The sequence below is a fragment of the Nansenia antarctica genome (assembly GCF_963989245.1).
Source record: "Nansenia antarctica genome assembly, chromosome: 4".
In the NCBI taxonomy this organism is placed as follows: Eukaryota; Metazoa; Chordata; class Actinopteri; order Argentiniformes; family Microstomatidae; genus Nansenia; species Nansenia antarctica.
Genome location: NC_137689.1, coordinates 28,545,073 through 28,557,778, shown reverse-complemented (window position 1 = coordinate 28,557,778; position 12,706 = coordinate 28,545,073).

The following is a 12,706-nucleotide window of genomic DNA, read 5'->3' as shown; positions in this document are numbered from 1 at the left end:
GAATGCTGAGGGATTCTCGGTGAGTCCCACTGCACCCCCCAGAACCCTTCACCAGATCATTATTCTGCTCATGAGCCTGGTCTATCGGTATGCTTGAGAATCTGTTTGTGGTCTTGGGAATAACCCAGTGACCATGTTCTTCAAATTCATTGTGAATGGACGTGGGCAAGCTTTCCATGTCGCGGATGTGGACAGGAATCCATCTGGCATAGTTCTGGTGATCAAGGGCGAAGAACCATGGGACGAGAGCCTTCAGTGACTCCACATAGAGGGGGAAATCCTGTTCTCTGTGGGCACGTACAAATATCAGACCCATTATTTCCAAGTTGAGGATGGTATCCCAGTACTGGAATGTTGGACTCTTGGTGATCATATCTTGTCTCCAAGCTTCTTTGATCTTCTCATCATGTGGTCCCTCAGTCACCATGTCCAAGAAGGCATCCTGCTGCAGCTTCCCCAGTGCCAGAGCGCTCACTTGGTGGGCATGTCTTGTCCTAGTGAGGTGGGATGCTTTGAGGAAAGAGTCAGCTGTGCCAGAGGATGCGATACCAGCCTCAGTCAGTGCAGTGGTCCAAAAAAATAATAATCACATAATGATATTCTCAATAGCTTTAATGCAGTCCCTGACCCAGAAAATGTATATTTTGACACCAAGATTGACCTTCTCAGTGGCTTGGAGTTGGAAGCCGAGATATTTGCACTTATAGATTTTACATGGCGGCCACCTTGGAAATCGCCATCGGCCATCTTGATGAAGTGGCTCCCACCAAAAATTGAAAGCTATGGTGATGTAGAGCACATGGAAAAAATGTGGTGCTTTTGTCCGGCGCGTCCCCATTATTTTCAAATTATGGTCTTAAGCCACCGCACTATAAAGCCTCTGCTGTAGTTTGTTACATAAGCTGTCTATGTTGTATTCCAGCAGAGATGGTTGTCTAATTGAATACCTAAGTACTTATAAGAGGGCACCTGGATGATTATTTGGTCTTTGACGACCACAGGCTCATGGTCAGTTACCTGCCTTGGGTCTAACACAACCTCCTGAGTTTTGGTGAGGTTTAAGATGAGATGGTTGCTGTCGCACCATTTAATGTTAATCTCATCATGGAGCACCGAGGGGTCTGTATCTTTAGCCAGGAGACTTAGAATTGCAGTGTCGTCAGCATATTTTATAATATGGTTGCTTGGGTGGTTACTTTTACAGTCGTTGGTGTATACTGAGAAAGATATGGGGACAGAACGCAACCTTGGGGGACACCTGTACTGCAGTGTTTAGTCACTGACAGTGTTCCATTGACTTTCACTTGCTGTTCTCTTTCTAACATGAAGGAATGGATCCATTTGATTAAAGTACTATTGACACCCATGTCTTTGAGCTTTCCTAAGAGCACGTGGGGTTGTACCGTATTAAAGGCGGAACTAAAATCAACACACATAATTCGGGCATAGGCCTTTTTGTTCTCAAGGTGCTTGGATACAGAATGTGTGATATAGAGAATAGCATCCTCTGTGCTACGGTTCTGTTTATAGGCAAATTGAAAAACATCTAGCAGTGGATCAATGTGTTTTCTAAGCAGAAACAGTACATATCGTTCAAAACATTGGCAATAGCCTACAGTAAGAGGTGTATAGTAAGATTTGTATGTATTGTATGTGTTATTATCCATATTCTAAAGGCTTGCTTAGATTAGTTTTAGATTCGTTTTTACTGATTAGATTTCTATTCTGGAAAAGTCTGGGAAAATGCCTATTTTAAGTAGATAATGTATAATTTGTATATTTAAACATAAAAATTCAGAAAACAATAAATGTACCCATCCATGGGTTTGACCTTTCATCTTTTTTTTGTGGACCTGAATGCAGGACACTGAGGCCGAGGCAGATTAAAGGTCAAACCCATGGATGGGTAGATTTATTGTTTTCTGAATTTTTATGTTTAAATATACAAATTATACATTATATATAATTTGTATTGTAATCTGTAAAATATACAGACTTTTCCAGAATAGAAATCTAATCAGTAAAAACGAATCTAAAACTAATCTAAGTAAGCCTTTAGAATATGGATAATAACACATACAATACATACAAATCTTACTATACTCCTCTTACTGTAGGCTATTGTCTTTATATAATGTGTGCATATAATGCACTTTGAATTGCCCTTGTCGTATGAAATGTGCTATACAAATAAACTTGCCTTGCCTAAACCCTTTTGGAAGGTTTTGTTTATGTCCAGGTTTCACACATCTCTGTAGTTACATGATCAGTGAGTGAGTCTAGTTGCTGGTGACCGCTAGGACCATAGGCAGATGCCTTGTTGGTAAGTAATTTGTTCAAAGCAAAAAAACTAATAAAGTGTGTGTTTACCCCCTCAAATAAATTAACTTAGCCCCAGTCAGATCCATATTTAGAGGTAAGTTACCTCAGGTAACTTTAGCTAGCAAGCTAGTTTAGAATTAGTGGTAATATTTATCTAGCTAGTTACTAAGCGACCTTATTACATTTATTATTTTGAACTTATATTCTCAATTGACTTTCACATTGATCTAATTATAATCAAAGCTGTAAAGAAAATACAGGTGATGAACAAGAATAGAAATGAAAGAACCAAACTAAGATTGTTTTTGCCAATAGCTATGAAATACATCTCTTAAAAATGTCTGCAAATGCTGAATCACAAAACACGGACGGAATGTACACTGTTTTCACTGTCACTGTCGAAATACAGTATTATGTCTGAAAAATCTCAAATAATTCTGAAATAACACTGGCTACAATTGTGTGTGCATGGGTATGCATGTCTACACAACACCTGAAGCACAGAATGTGACAGTGTGTGTACCTCAAATGTACTTTTTGAAGTTGCTGCATACGTTCTGTACAGAGCAAGAAAATTAAAAAATGTTTACAATGTTGCACTTCAAAGAGTAAAGAGTGCGAGAGCAGACGGCTTCTTGGCGTGGGAAAGCCAGAGCAGACGTGTGTGAGTAAGTGAGTGAGTGTCAGTGTGAGTGTGTGCATGTTTCTGTGTGTCTCTGTGCATCCGGGCCTAAATGACCCGAACATCTTATGAAGGACATACATTTGTTGGGGTATTGTAGGATGTGTAAAAAAAAAAGAAGAAGAAATGTTTCCCTTTTACATGTTTTTCATAGAAAATAAGCTAAGGCCATGGAGTTTCAGATTGATAAAATGTATTCTTGTACCATTTCTCTTTAAGTAAACATTTAAAACGGGTCCGGGTTGACCCGAACACCACACAAGGGTTAAGAGGTGATAACCACTAATAAGCTGCCAAACCAAAAAGTCTATCACATCAAAACATAATCTAGGGATGTATAGGAATAAAACAAATCACATCTAGAATTTGCCCACCCAGATGGTAATGAAAAATGGGTTGGCCCAAGGACTATAAAGCAGGTTTCCCAACTGACCATAAAGTTGTAGAGCAAGGAAGGTGTGAGCTAGAGCTAGGTATAAGAAAAACTATTTGTAGACCAGAAATTGTACAACATGGCAGGGCGCTTAACCCTCGGAGAGGCACTTCGCCAAGCAGCGTCTCTTCTAATGAACGCGGCGGAGGACGTGCCGTGTAAGTATGCTTACTTGATATAGTAGTTTTACTTGATAAAGTAATTTATTAGTGCTAGCTAAAAGCCCATAGCCATCGCTGTGCGCTCACGATGCTGCTCCTTAATAAGGTGATTCTTCAGTGAGCTGCATGAAGTTTCAATGATAGGTAGCCTACCTACAGGGTTGCAAATGTGACACCGTTAGGTGAAAATAGCTGTTTTTAATCCAAGATAGCTCAGTTGTTTGATTTGTGTATCAGTTGCATCTTTGTCACATTTTTCACCCATGATGGGTTTACACCCCTGTACCTAGGCTATTGATAGCTAGTGTTAGCTAACGTAAATTAACCATGCACTGGGCAGTGTTTGAATAGGACCAAAATATGCATGGCGTTAAAGACAGATGCACATCCAACGATTTTTTAAGGAATGAGAGCAGGGAGGCAACTGGCCATGATTTAACAATACATTGGAGAGGATTTGGGTAATGTTAGGCTAGGACCAGATCGCCTCTGTCAGGGGAAGTGTCTGATCGGTCAAAACTGGATGTGTAGAAAATGAATGTGGTAAATAATTAAGGCCTCGTAGTAACGTAAACGACAGTGACTGTAGTGTGTAGCCAATCTATTGGATTAGTGAAGCAGCTGTGCATAGATTACGTGCATAGCTAGCAAAGAGGGTCTCCAAGTTCGCATAATGTCATTCGGTCGCGTGGTTGTTGCCCCTGGTTTCCACAGACACGCCCACTTAAGACTTTTGGCAGATCTGAGTGTTATTTCAAACATGTCTAGTGGTTGCCTATTCACCTTTATTTTTAGGACCATGCTTAGCCTCTCTTTACTTAGCTTGTGTACGAGGGAACTATACATTGTAGCTAACGTTAATTTATTACCAGCAGCAACTTTTTCTGGGAGTGGCACCGGAACTCCAGCGCCAGGAACTCCAGCAGTGCTAGGAACTCCAGCGCCAGGAACTCCAGCAGTGCTAGGAACTCCAGTGCCAGGAACAAGCACCCCACGACACCCTGTTGATGGTAGGAAATTATTTTTTACTTAAACTGCATTTACATGCATCTACATAAGTTTCAAATTAATATAAGCTGTGCGGGCCTGTGTAGTAGTGGCTCTGTGCACAGCAGCCTTGTCAGACACTAGTCTGCACTAATCTGGACTCAAATGCCTCAAATCATGGTGAACGGGGCAGAGGTAATCTAAATACCTGGAAATCCAGGAATTGAACAACATGACCTTGGATTAACTGTCAACTTTTCTTTTTTTAGCAGAAGTTGCGAGACTGTTCCTTCCTTATAATGCAGCCTCCCGGGGAAACAATACAGCCTCCAGGGGAAGGCGCCTCCAGAGAAGCCCAGCTCAGGGATTGGGGGGTAACCACCTACACCCACAATTTCTGCTGCCTGGAGAAAAAAGATATGAGGATGGTCCCTACAAGGGTTGTAAAAGACAACCTGCTGGCCATGGGTTTGGGGGACGGTCGCCTGACCTTTCGAGGTATGTCACCTGATAGTCTGTACTGTGTGTAGCCAGTTGTACACTGTAGTGTGTAGCCAGACAGTCTGTAGTGTGTAGCCAGACAGTCTGTAGTGTGTAGCCAAGTTCAATGTCTCTGTTGTACAGTTTATCAGTTCCACCAATAAGTCCTTTTCTACATGGATAGCCTCGCTAACATCAGGGTTGGCCGTTCTCTTTTGATTATGTCTAGCTTTTCTTAGAAGGTTCTTCTTTGTTGTTATAATATCTGCCACCAAATCTACCTCTTCTCCTCCTTCAGCCATTGTGGCTGCTTGTAGAACAACAGTTTACATCTACAGAAATTAGCGAGATCAAGTTCAGTTTGCTAGCTCTGCCTCCTCTGTTTGTATCCAATCAAAAGACGTGCAGGTGCTGATCAGGTGGTGCGCCATTCAGCATGCGCGTTCGTCGGATTTGCTCGCCAACTCGAGATCTGACTACGGTACGCCACAGCTCTTTTCTCGCTCACTTTAAATTACAATCTGTACTCGCGCCACTGTTGAATCTGCAGGCGGGCAGATTTCTTGGTACCCTAGTGGCAACACATTATGGCTGAAATTGTTATGCCACGGTGGTGAGGGGGCTCAAGGACACGACAACGGAGGCAGAATACTGTGAAGCCCCGTAGGGTATTTATTTACAGTGGAAAAACTGAAAGGATGAGTCCGGGGGTTTCAACCTGGCGGGCTGGCGGTAGTGGTTGGCGTGGGCTGTGGAGGAACAGAAAAACAGGGTAAGTCTCCACGGTAGGCCAGTACATAAGATATAAACGAATCACAAAATTAGGCACGAGAGCAAAGTTCACGACTAGTCACAGAGGATACTTGCCAGGTCATTCTTAGGGAAGAACTGACGATGAATGAAGGGAGTCCAGGGTAGATGTAGCCAGAGGGTTGATTGGGAGTGGAGACAGGTGTGCTGGTTTGGCTGTGGCTGGATAACCATCCAATTACCGGGAACGAGCTTCACCTGCGGCGGAGAGCACGCTGTGCTCGAGTTGTGGGGGCGGGTGCTCGAGCTGTGGGGGCGGGGGAGGGCGTGTGTGAAGGCCCAGCCGTAACAGGACCCCCCCCCGAGGGGGAGCCTCCTGGCGACCGGCCCGGAGCATCCGGGTGGGCCCGATAGAAGTCCCTGAGGAGGACTGGGGACATGATCTGGGACCGGGGAATCCAGCTCCGTTCCTCTGGGCCATATCCTTCCCAGTCCACCAGGTACTGGAAACCCCGGCCACAGCGACGAACCCTGAGGATTTTCCTTACCGCCCACTGGGGGTGGCCATCCACCAACTGAGGAGGGGGCGGTGCAGGGGCTGGTGGCATCAGGTCGCTGGCGACATGGGGCTTAACCCGGGAGACGTGGAACACCGGGTGGATCCGACGGAGGGAGTGAGGGAGGACCAGCCGGATGGCAGCGGGGTTGATGACCCGGTCGATGGCGTAGGGGCCGATGTATCTCGACGCCAACTTCCGGGAGGGGACATTGAGGGGGAGATCCGCCGTGGAGAGCCAGACCCTCTGGCCCACCTGGTACACAGGAGCTGGAGTGCGACGACGGTTGGCGCTTCGGGTAGTTCGGGCGGTGGCCCGAAGCAAGGCCGAGCGTACGGAGGTCCAGACCCGACGACAGCGAAGGAGGTGTGCCTGGACCGATGGTACCGACGCTTCGCCCTCCTGGGTAGAAAGCAGGGGTGGCTGGTACCCCAAGGAGCACTCGAAGGGGGACCGGCCGGTGGCTTCATTTACCATGGCGTTTAGAGAGTACTCCACCCAGGGTAGGTCCTTGCTCCAGGAGGATGGATGGAGGGAGGACATGCAGCGGAGTGCCGACTCCAGGCTCTGGTTGGCTCTCTCCGCCTGCCCATTGGTCTGGGGATGGTAGCCGGAGGAGAGGCTGGTCGTGGCCCCAATCCCAGAACAGAAGGCCTGCCACACCTTGGACGTGAACTGGGGGCCACGGTCGGAAACCACATCCTGGGGAAGCCCGTAAAGGCGGAAGACGTGGGTGGTGAGTAGCTCCGCCGTCTCCGCCGAGGTCGGTAGCTTTGCCAGAGCTACCAACCGCACGGACTTGGAGAAGCGGTCCACGATGGTAAGGATGACCGTGTTGCCTAGAGACGGGGGAAGGCCGGTCACGAAGTCCATGGCGAGGTGGGACCACGGTCGACCGGGCACGGGTAGAGGCCGCAGCAGTCCTGAAGGCGGCCGGTGGGATGCCTTGCTGCGAGCGCAGGTAGGGCAGGCCGAGACGAACTCCCTGACGTTCGCGGCCATGGTGGACCACCAGAACCGCCGGCGCAGGAAGGACAGTGTGCGTAGGGCCCCAGGATGGCAGGCGAAGCGGCTGGCGTGGCCCCACTGCATCACCTTGGTCCTGACGGCGTCCGGGACGAAGAGACGGCCGGGGGACCCCGGTCGGGGATCTGGCTGGGTGCGCTGTACAGCTCTGACCACCGCCTCGATCTCCAGGGTGACCACTCCAACGACCCGGGAGGATGGAACGATGGTGTCAGGAGTGGTGGGTTCCTCCTCTGCAGCATGGAGTCGAGAAAGGGAGTCCGCCTTGGCGTTCAGGGAGCCCGGACGGAACGTGAGGAGGAAGTTGAACCGCCCGAGGAACAGGGCCCAGCGTGCCTGACGGGAGTTCAACCGCCTGGCCGACTTGATGTAGGTCAGGTTCTTATGGTCCGACCAGACGGTGAAGGGGTGCTCTGCGCCCTCCAGCCAGTGCCGCCACTCGTGGAACGCCTCCACCACCGCCAGCAGCTCGCGGTTCCCGATGTCATAGTTGGCCTCGGCGGAGGTATAACGGCGGGAGTAGAAGGCGCAGGGGTGCACGGTCTGGTCCTCCGACTGTTGAGAGAGCACACCACCGACGCCTGTGTCTGAGGCGTCCACCTCCACAATGAAGGGCCTAGAGGGGTCTGGGTTTATCAGGACCGGCGCCGAGGTGAAGAGCCTCTTCAGTTCACTGAAGGCCGCGCTGGCTGCAGGTGTCCATGTGAACTGGCGCAGGGGGGAGGTGAGGGCAGTGAGGGGGGCGGCTACCCGGCTGAAGTCCCGGATGAATCGCCGGTAAAAGTTGGCAAAGCCGAGGAAGGACTGCAGCTGTTTCCGGGTGGTAGGTTGGCCCCACTCGACGACGGCCTGAGTCTTCTTGGGGTCAGGGCGAGTCAACCCACCCTCCACGATGAGACCCAGGAACTCCACAGAGTGAGTGTGGAAGGAGCATTTCTCAGCCTTAATAAAAAGGCGATTCTCCAGTAGGCGCTGGAGGACTAGGCGGACATGTTGGATGTGCTCCTCAGGGTTCCTGGAGAATACTAAGATGTCATCTAAGTAGAGGACGACAAAGATGTCCAGCATGTCCCTGAGGACGTCGTTCATGAGGGCCTGAAAGACAGAGGGGGCGTTAGTGAGACCGAAGGGCATGACGAGATACTCATAGTGGCCACGGGGGGTCTTGAACGCCGTCTTCCACTCGTCACCCTCACGAATCCGGACCAGATGGTAGGCGTTCCGGAGGTCCAGCTTAGTGAAGATGGTGGCCCCAAGGAGGGGCTCAAAGTTGGAGCTCATGAGGGGGAGAGGATAGGTGTTCCGGACGGTGATGGCATTGAGCTCACGGTAGTGAATGCATGGCCTGAGGGTTCCATCCTTCTTCTTAACGAAGAAAAACCCCGCTGCCACCGGGGAGTGTGATGGACGGATGAGCCCCTCAGCCAGACAGTCGGAGATGTAGGTGTCCATGGTTGCCTTCTCCGGGGGGGCAAGGTTGTAGAGGCGACTGACTGGAAGTTTGTTGCCAGGGCGGAGCTCGACGGCACAGTCGTAGGGCCGGTGAGGGGGCAGGGTGCGAGCACGCTCCTTGCTGAAGGCCTCTCCGAGGTCTTGGTAGACCTCTGGGATGGAGGAGAGGTCAGGGGGAGCCGGAGGCGGTCGCAGAGGCGATGAGGGGGTATGGGCGGCACGGAGGCACCGGGCGTAACATGCGGTACTCCAGCTCAGGATACGTCCCTCACCATAGCTGACATGGGGAATGTGGAGCTCGAGCCACGGTCGTCCCAGGATGAGCGGGGACTGGGGGGTTTTGAGGATGTAGAACCGAATCTCCTCCACATGGTTCCCAGAGACGGTCAAGGAGAGGGGTGTAGAGCGGTGGGTGAGAGGCCCCAGGCTGTGTCCGTCTAGGGCTGAGACGGAGAGGGGGGTCTCGAGGGCAACGAGGGGAATGGCAGCTGAGCGGGCCAGCTGGGCGTCCATGAAGTTCTCGTCTGCTCCCGAGTCAATGATGGCCTCGACCGTGAGGTTCTGCCCCTGCCAGGAGAGGGTGACAGAGAACCTGGCTGGGCTGGTGGTAGGTGGGGATTGAGAGACACGGCTCACCCGGATTCCCCCTTCGGGTGAGCCTACCCTTTTGATAGGGACGGGCAGGTGTCACGGAGGTGTCCCTTCTCTCCACAGTAGAGGCACAGGCCCTGGGCCCTTCTCCTCTCCTTCTCCGCCGTGGTGAGGCGGGCTCGACCAAGCTGCATCGGCTCCTCGCCAGTGGATGGGGTGTAGGTCGACTCCCGTGCGGAGGAGGGGTTGGCTGTGACGATAGGGTCCTGGGGGTGTGGCGAGCTGGTCTGGTAGCGCCCTCTCTCTCTCCGACGCTCCCGGGAGCGCTCGTCAACGTCGATGGCTAGGGCCACTAGTTCGTCCAGGGTGGCGGGTCTGTCCCGGACGAGCTCGTCCTTGATGACCTCACTCAGCCCCTGGCGGAAAGCAGATCGCAGTGCCCTGTCATTCCATCCGCTTCCGGCTGCCAGGGTGCGAAACTCGGTAGAGTAGGCCGCCGCGGTCCGGTTCCCCTGGTGGAGTGACATCAGTCGCGCCCCGACCTCCTGTCCTGCAGTGGGGTGGTCGAAAACCCTCTTGAACTCCGTGAGGAAGGTAGCGTAGTCACCGAACAGGTCAGGGCGGGCGCAGAGGGTGGCCTGGACCCAATTCAGGGCGTCGCCGGTGGTGAGGTTGGTGATGAACGCCACCCGGGCTGCCGGCGACCAGAACTGGCTGGGCTGATGCGAGAACACCAACTCACACTGGAGGATGAAGCCTCGGAACTGGGCGAAGGCTCCGTCGAAGGGGCGGGGGCTGGCTTGGTGGGGCTCCCGTGGCTGTCCAGTAGGTGGTGCCGGTAGCTGGGCAGGGTCAGGGAGAGCAGGGGGGGGGGCAAAGGCTGCGAGCGCGGCCACCTGTGCCGTAAGCGCTTGGGTCGTAGTGATGAGGTGCTGCATCTGGGTGGCGCGGTGCTCCTGGTTAGCCTCCTGGGTTGTAATGCGAGTGTTCAGGGCCTGGCACGCTGTAGCGGCCGCCTGGAGGAGGTGAGTGTGTTCAGCGAGGATTTGGATAGCCGTCAGACCGGATCCAGGGGTGGGAGATGGTGCCCGGTCCTTCGTGTCGTCTGAGCCCAATTGCATGGTCAGTTCTTCTGTTATGCCACGGTGGTGAGGGGGCTCAAGGACACGACAACGGAGGCAGAATACTGTGAAGCCCCGTAGGGTATTTATTTACAGTGGAAAAACTGAAAGGATGAGTCCGGGGGTTTCAACCTGGCGGGCTGGCGGTAGTGGTTGGCGTGGGCTGTGGAGGAACAGAAAAACAGGGTAAGTCTCCACGGTAGGCCAGTACATAAGATATAAACGAATCACAAAATTAGGCACGAGAGCAAAGTTCACGACTAGTCACAGAGGATACTTGCCAGGTCATTCTTAGGGAAGAACTGACGATGAATGAAGGGAGTCCAGGGTAGATGTAGCCAGAGGGTTGATTGGGAGTGGAGACAGGTGTGCTGGTTTGGCTGTGGCTGGATAACCATCCAATTACCGGGAACGAGCTTCACCTGCGGCGGAGAGCACGCTGTGCTCGAGTTGTGGGGGCGGGTGCTCGAGCTGTGGGGGCGGGGGAGGGCGTGTGTGAAGGCCCAGCCGTAACAGAAATTCTATGATTGGATAAAAGCTCTAACAGCCCTCCAAATGGCTGGAAGCAGCGCAACCAAGAGGAAAGCTATGAAATTAAGAGAATAGACTAGGGAATAATTTAATACATATTTGTGGAAAAAATATATCAAAATTAAATTTATATTCTGATGATGTTTAGGCCAGCAGAGAAGGCCTTGCTGGCCCTGACGGCCCACCACTGGGTTCACACATAGGAGGAATTTTGAAGTACTGAATGTTTATGTGACCGATTGCAGCAATATCTGCAGCAGTCACTTGGATCTTGGGAACAAGATTGTTTTGTTGCGTTCCTGGTGTAACACAAGCTATTATACCCATTCCATGGAATGTCCCTGTACCATCGATGGTTGCTACATTGTGGTCAACGTTGTCTTCAACATATTGAATATGGTGCTCTTCTGTGAATCCAGGTATCTCAGTCCCTTGTGCCACTGCTGCACTCCGTTCATATTTCATCACCTCTGCATACGAGCAGGAGAAACCATGCTCATCAGGGCTCGACAGTGCGACTGTTTTGAAATACATTCAATCGCACCAGTGCAACTAAAAGATTGCTGAACTACTGTCATGCGCAGTCAAACTTACAGTATGTGTATAAGTGACGAGGGAATGAAAAAAGTATATGAAAAAGTATAAGCAAAATAAAGTAACAGTTTGTAAATAAATAGTAGCATTAAAAAAATAAAAATAAAACACGAACCGTGAACCGTGACCCAAAAACCGAGGTTCATACCGAACCGTGGGCCAACTGAAATTAATATTCTTACTTCCCCTTTACATTGTGTGAGTCTCCATTTTTATTACGACCAAGAGCCGGTTATGATCATTTTGATGTTGATGTTATGATTATGATAATTTGTTGTCGTTGTTGACGAAAATTGCACAATTTTCATTGTGCTACTGAAATTCTTGGTGTGCTACTAAATTTTTCAACATGGTAGAACAGTGCTACCTGAGGAAAAGGTAAGCGTCAAGCCCTGCTCATGGAGTGTGTCTACCAAAAAGTGTGATGCAAAATGGTGATTTAATGGTGAAAATGTGTTTATTTGGTTCAGTAGGCAATCAGTTAGGCTAAGCCCTGTGAGGTAATTTTGGTTCTGGGCAAAAACTTGCAATACAAAAAATGTTAGGCTAGATGTATACTTGCATTCTGGAAAGTGCCATCGTGATAGGACAAACAAAAAAAAAGCCCATTAGGGTGTTTAGTTTTCTCGAGGTATTGGCACATCTTGAATTGATGAGAATTAAACATATTTCCGCATCTAGGATTTCTTAGGACTTTTAGTATGTTGTTCTAGACCAGGGGTGCCCAATACGTCGATCGCGATCGACCGGTCGATCGCAAAGGTAGTATGGGTAGATCGCAAAGGTAGTATGGGTAGATCGCATGGCATTGAACAAACAAAACAAAAAAAGTTCAAAAAAAAAAAAAAAGTTCAAAAAAATAATAATAAGTTCGCCTATCATCCATCCTCACTATGGCTTTTGACACTTGATTGACGTACAGGTAAGCCAGTCTGCGATCTGATCTTTTCACCTAACACACGGTTCACCACGCATGCGCAGTCAACAGCGCCAACTACAAAATACAAAATACCGGCGAG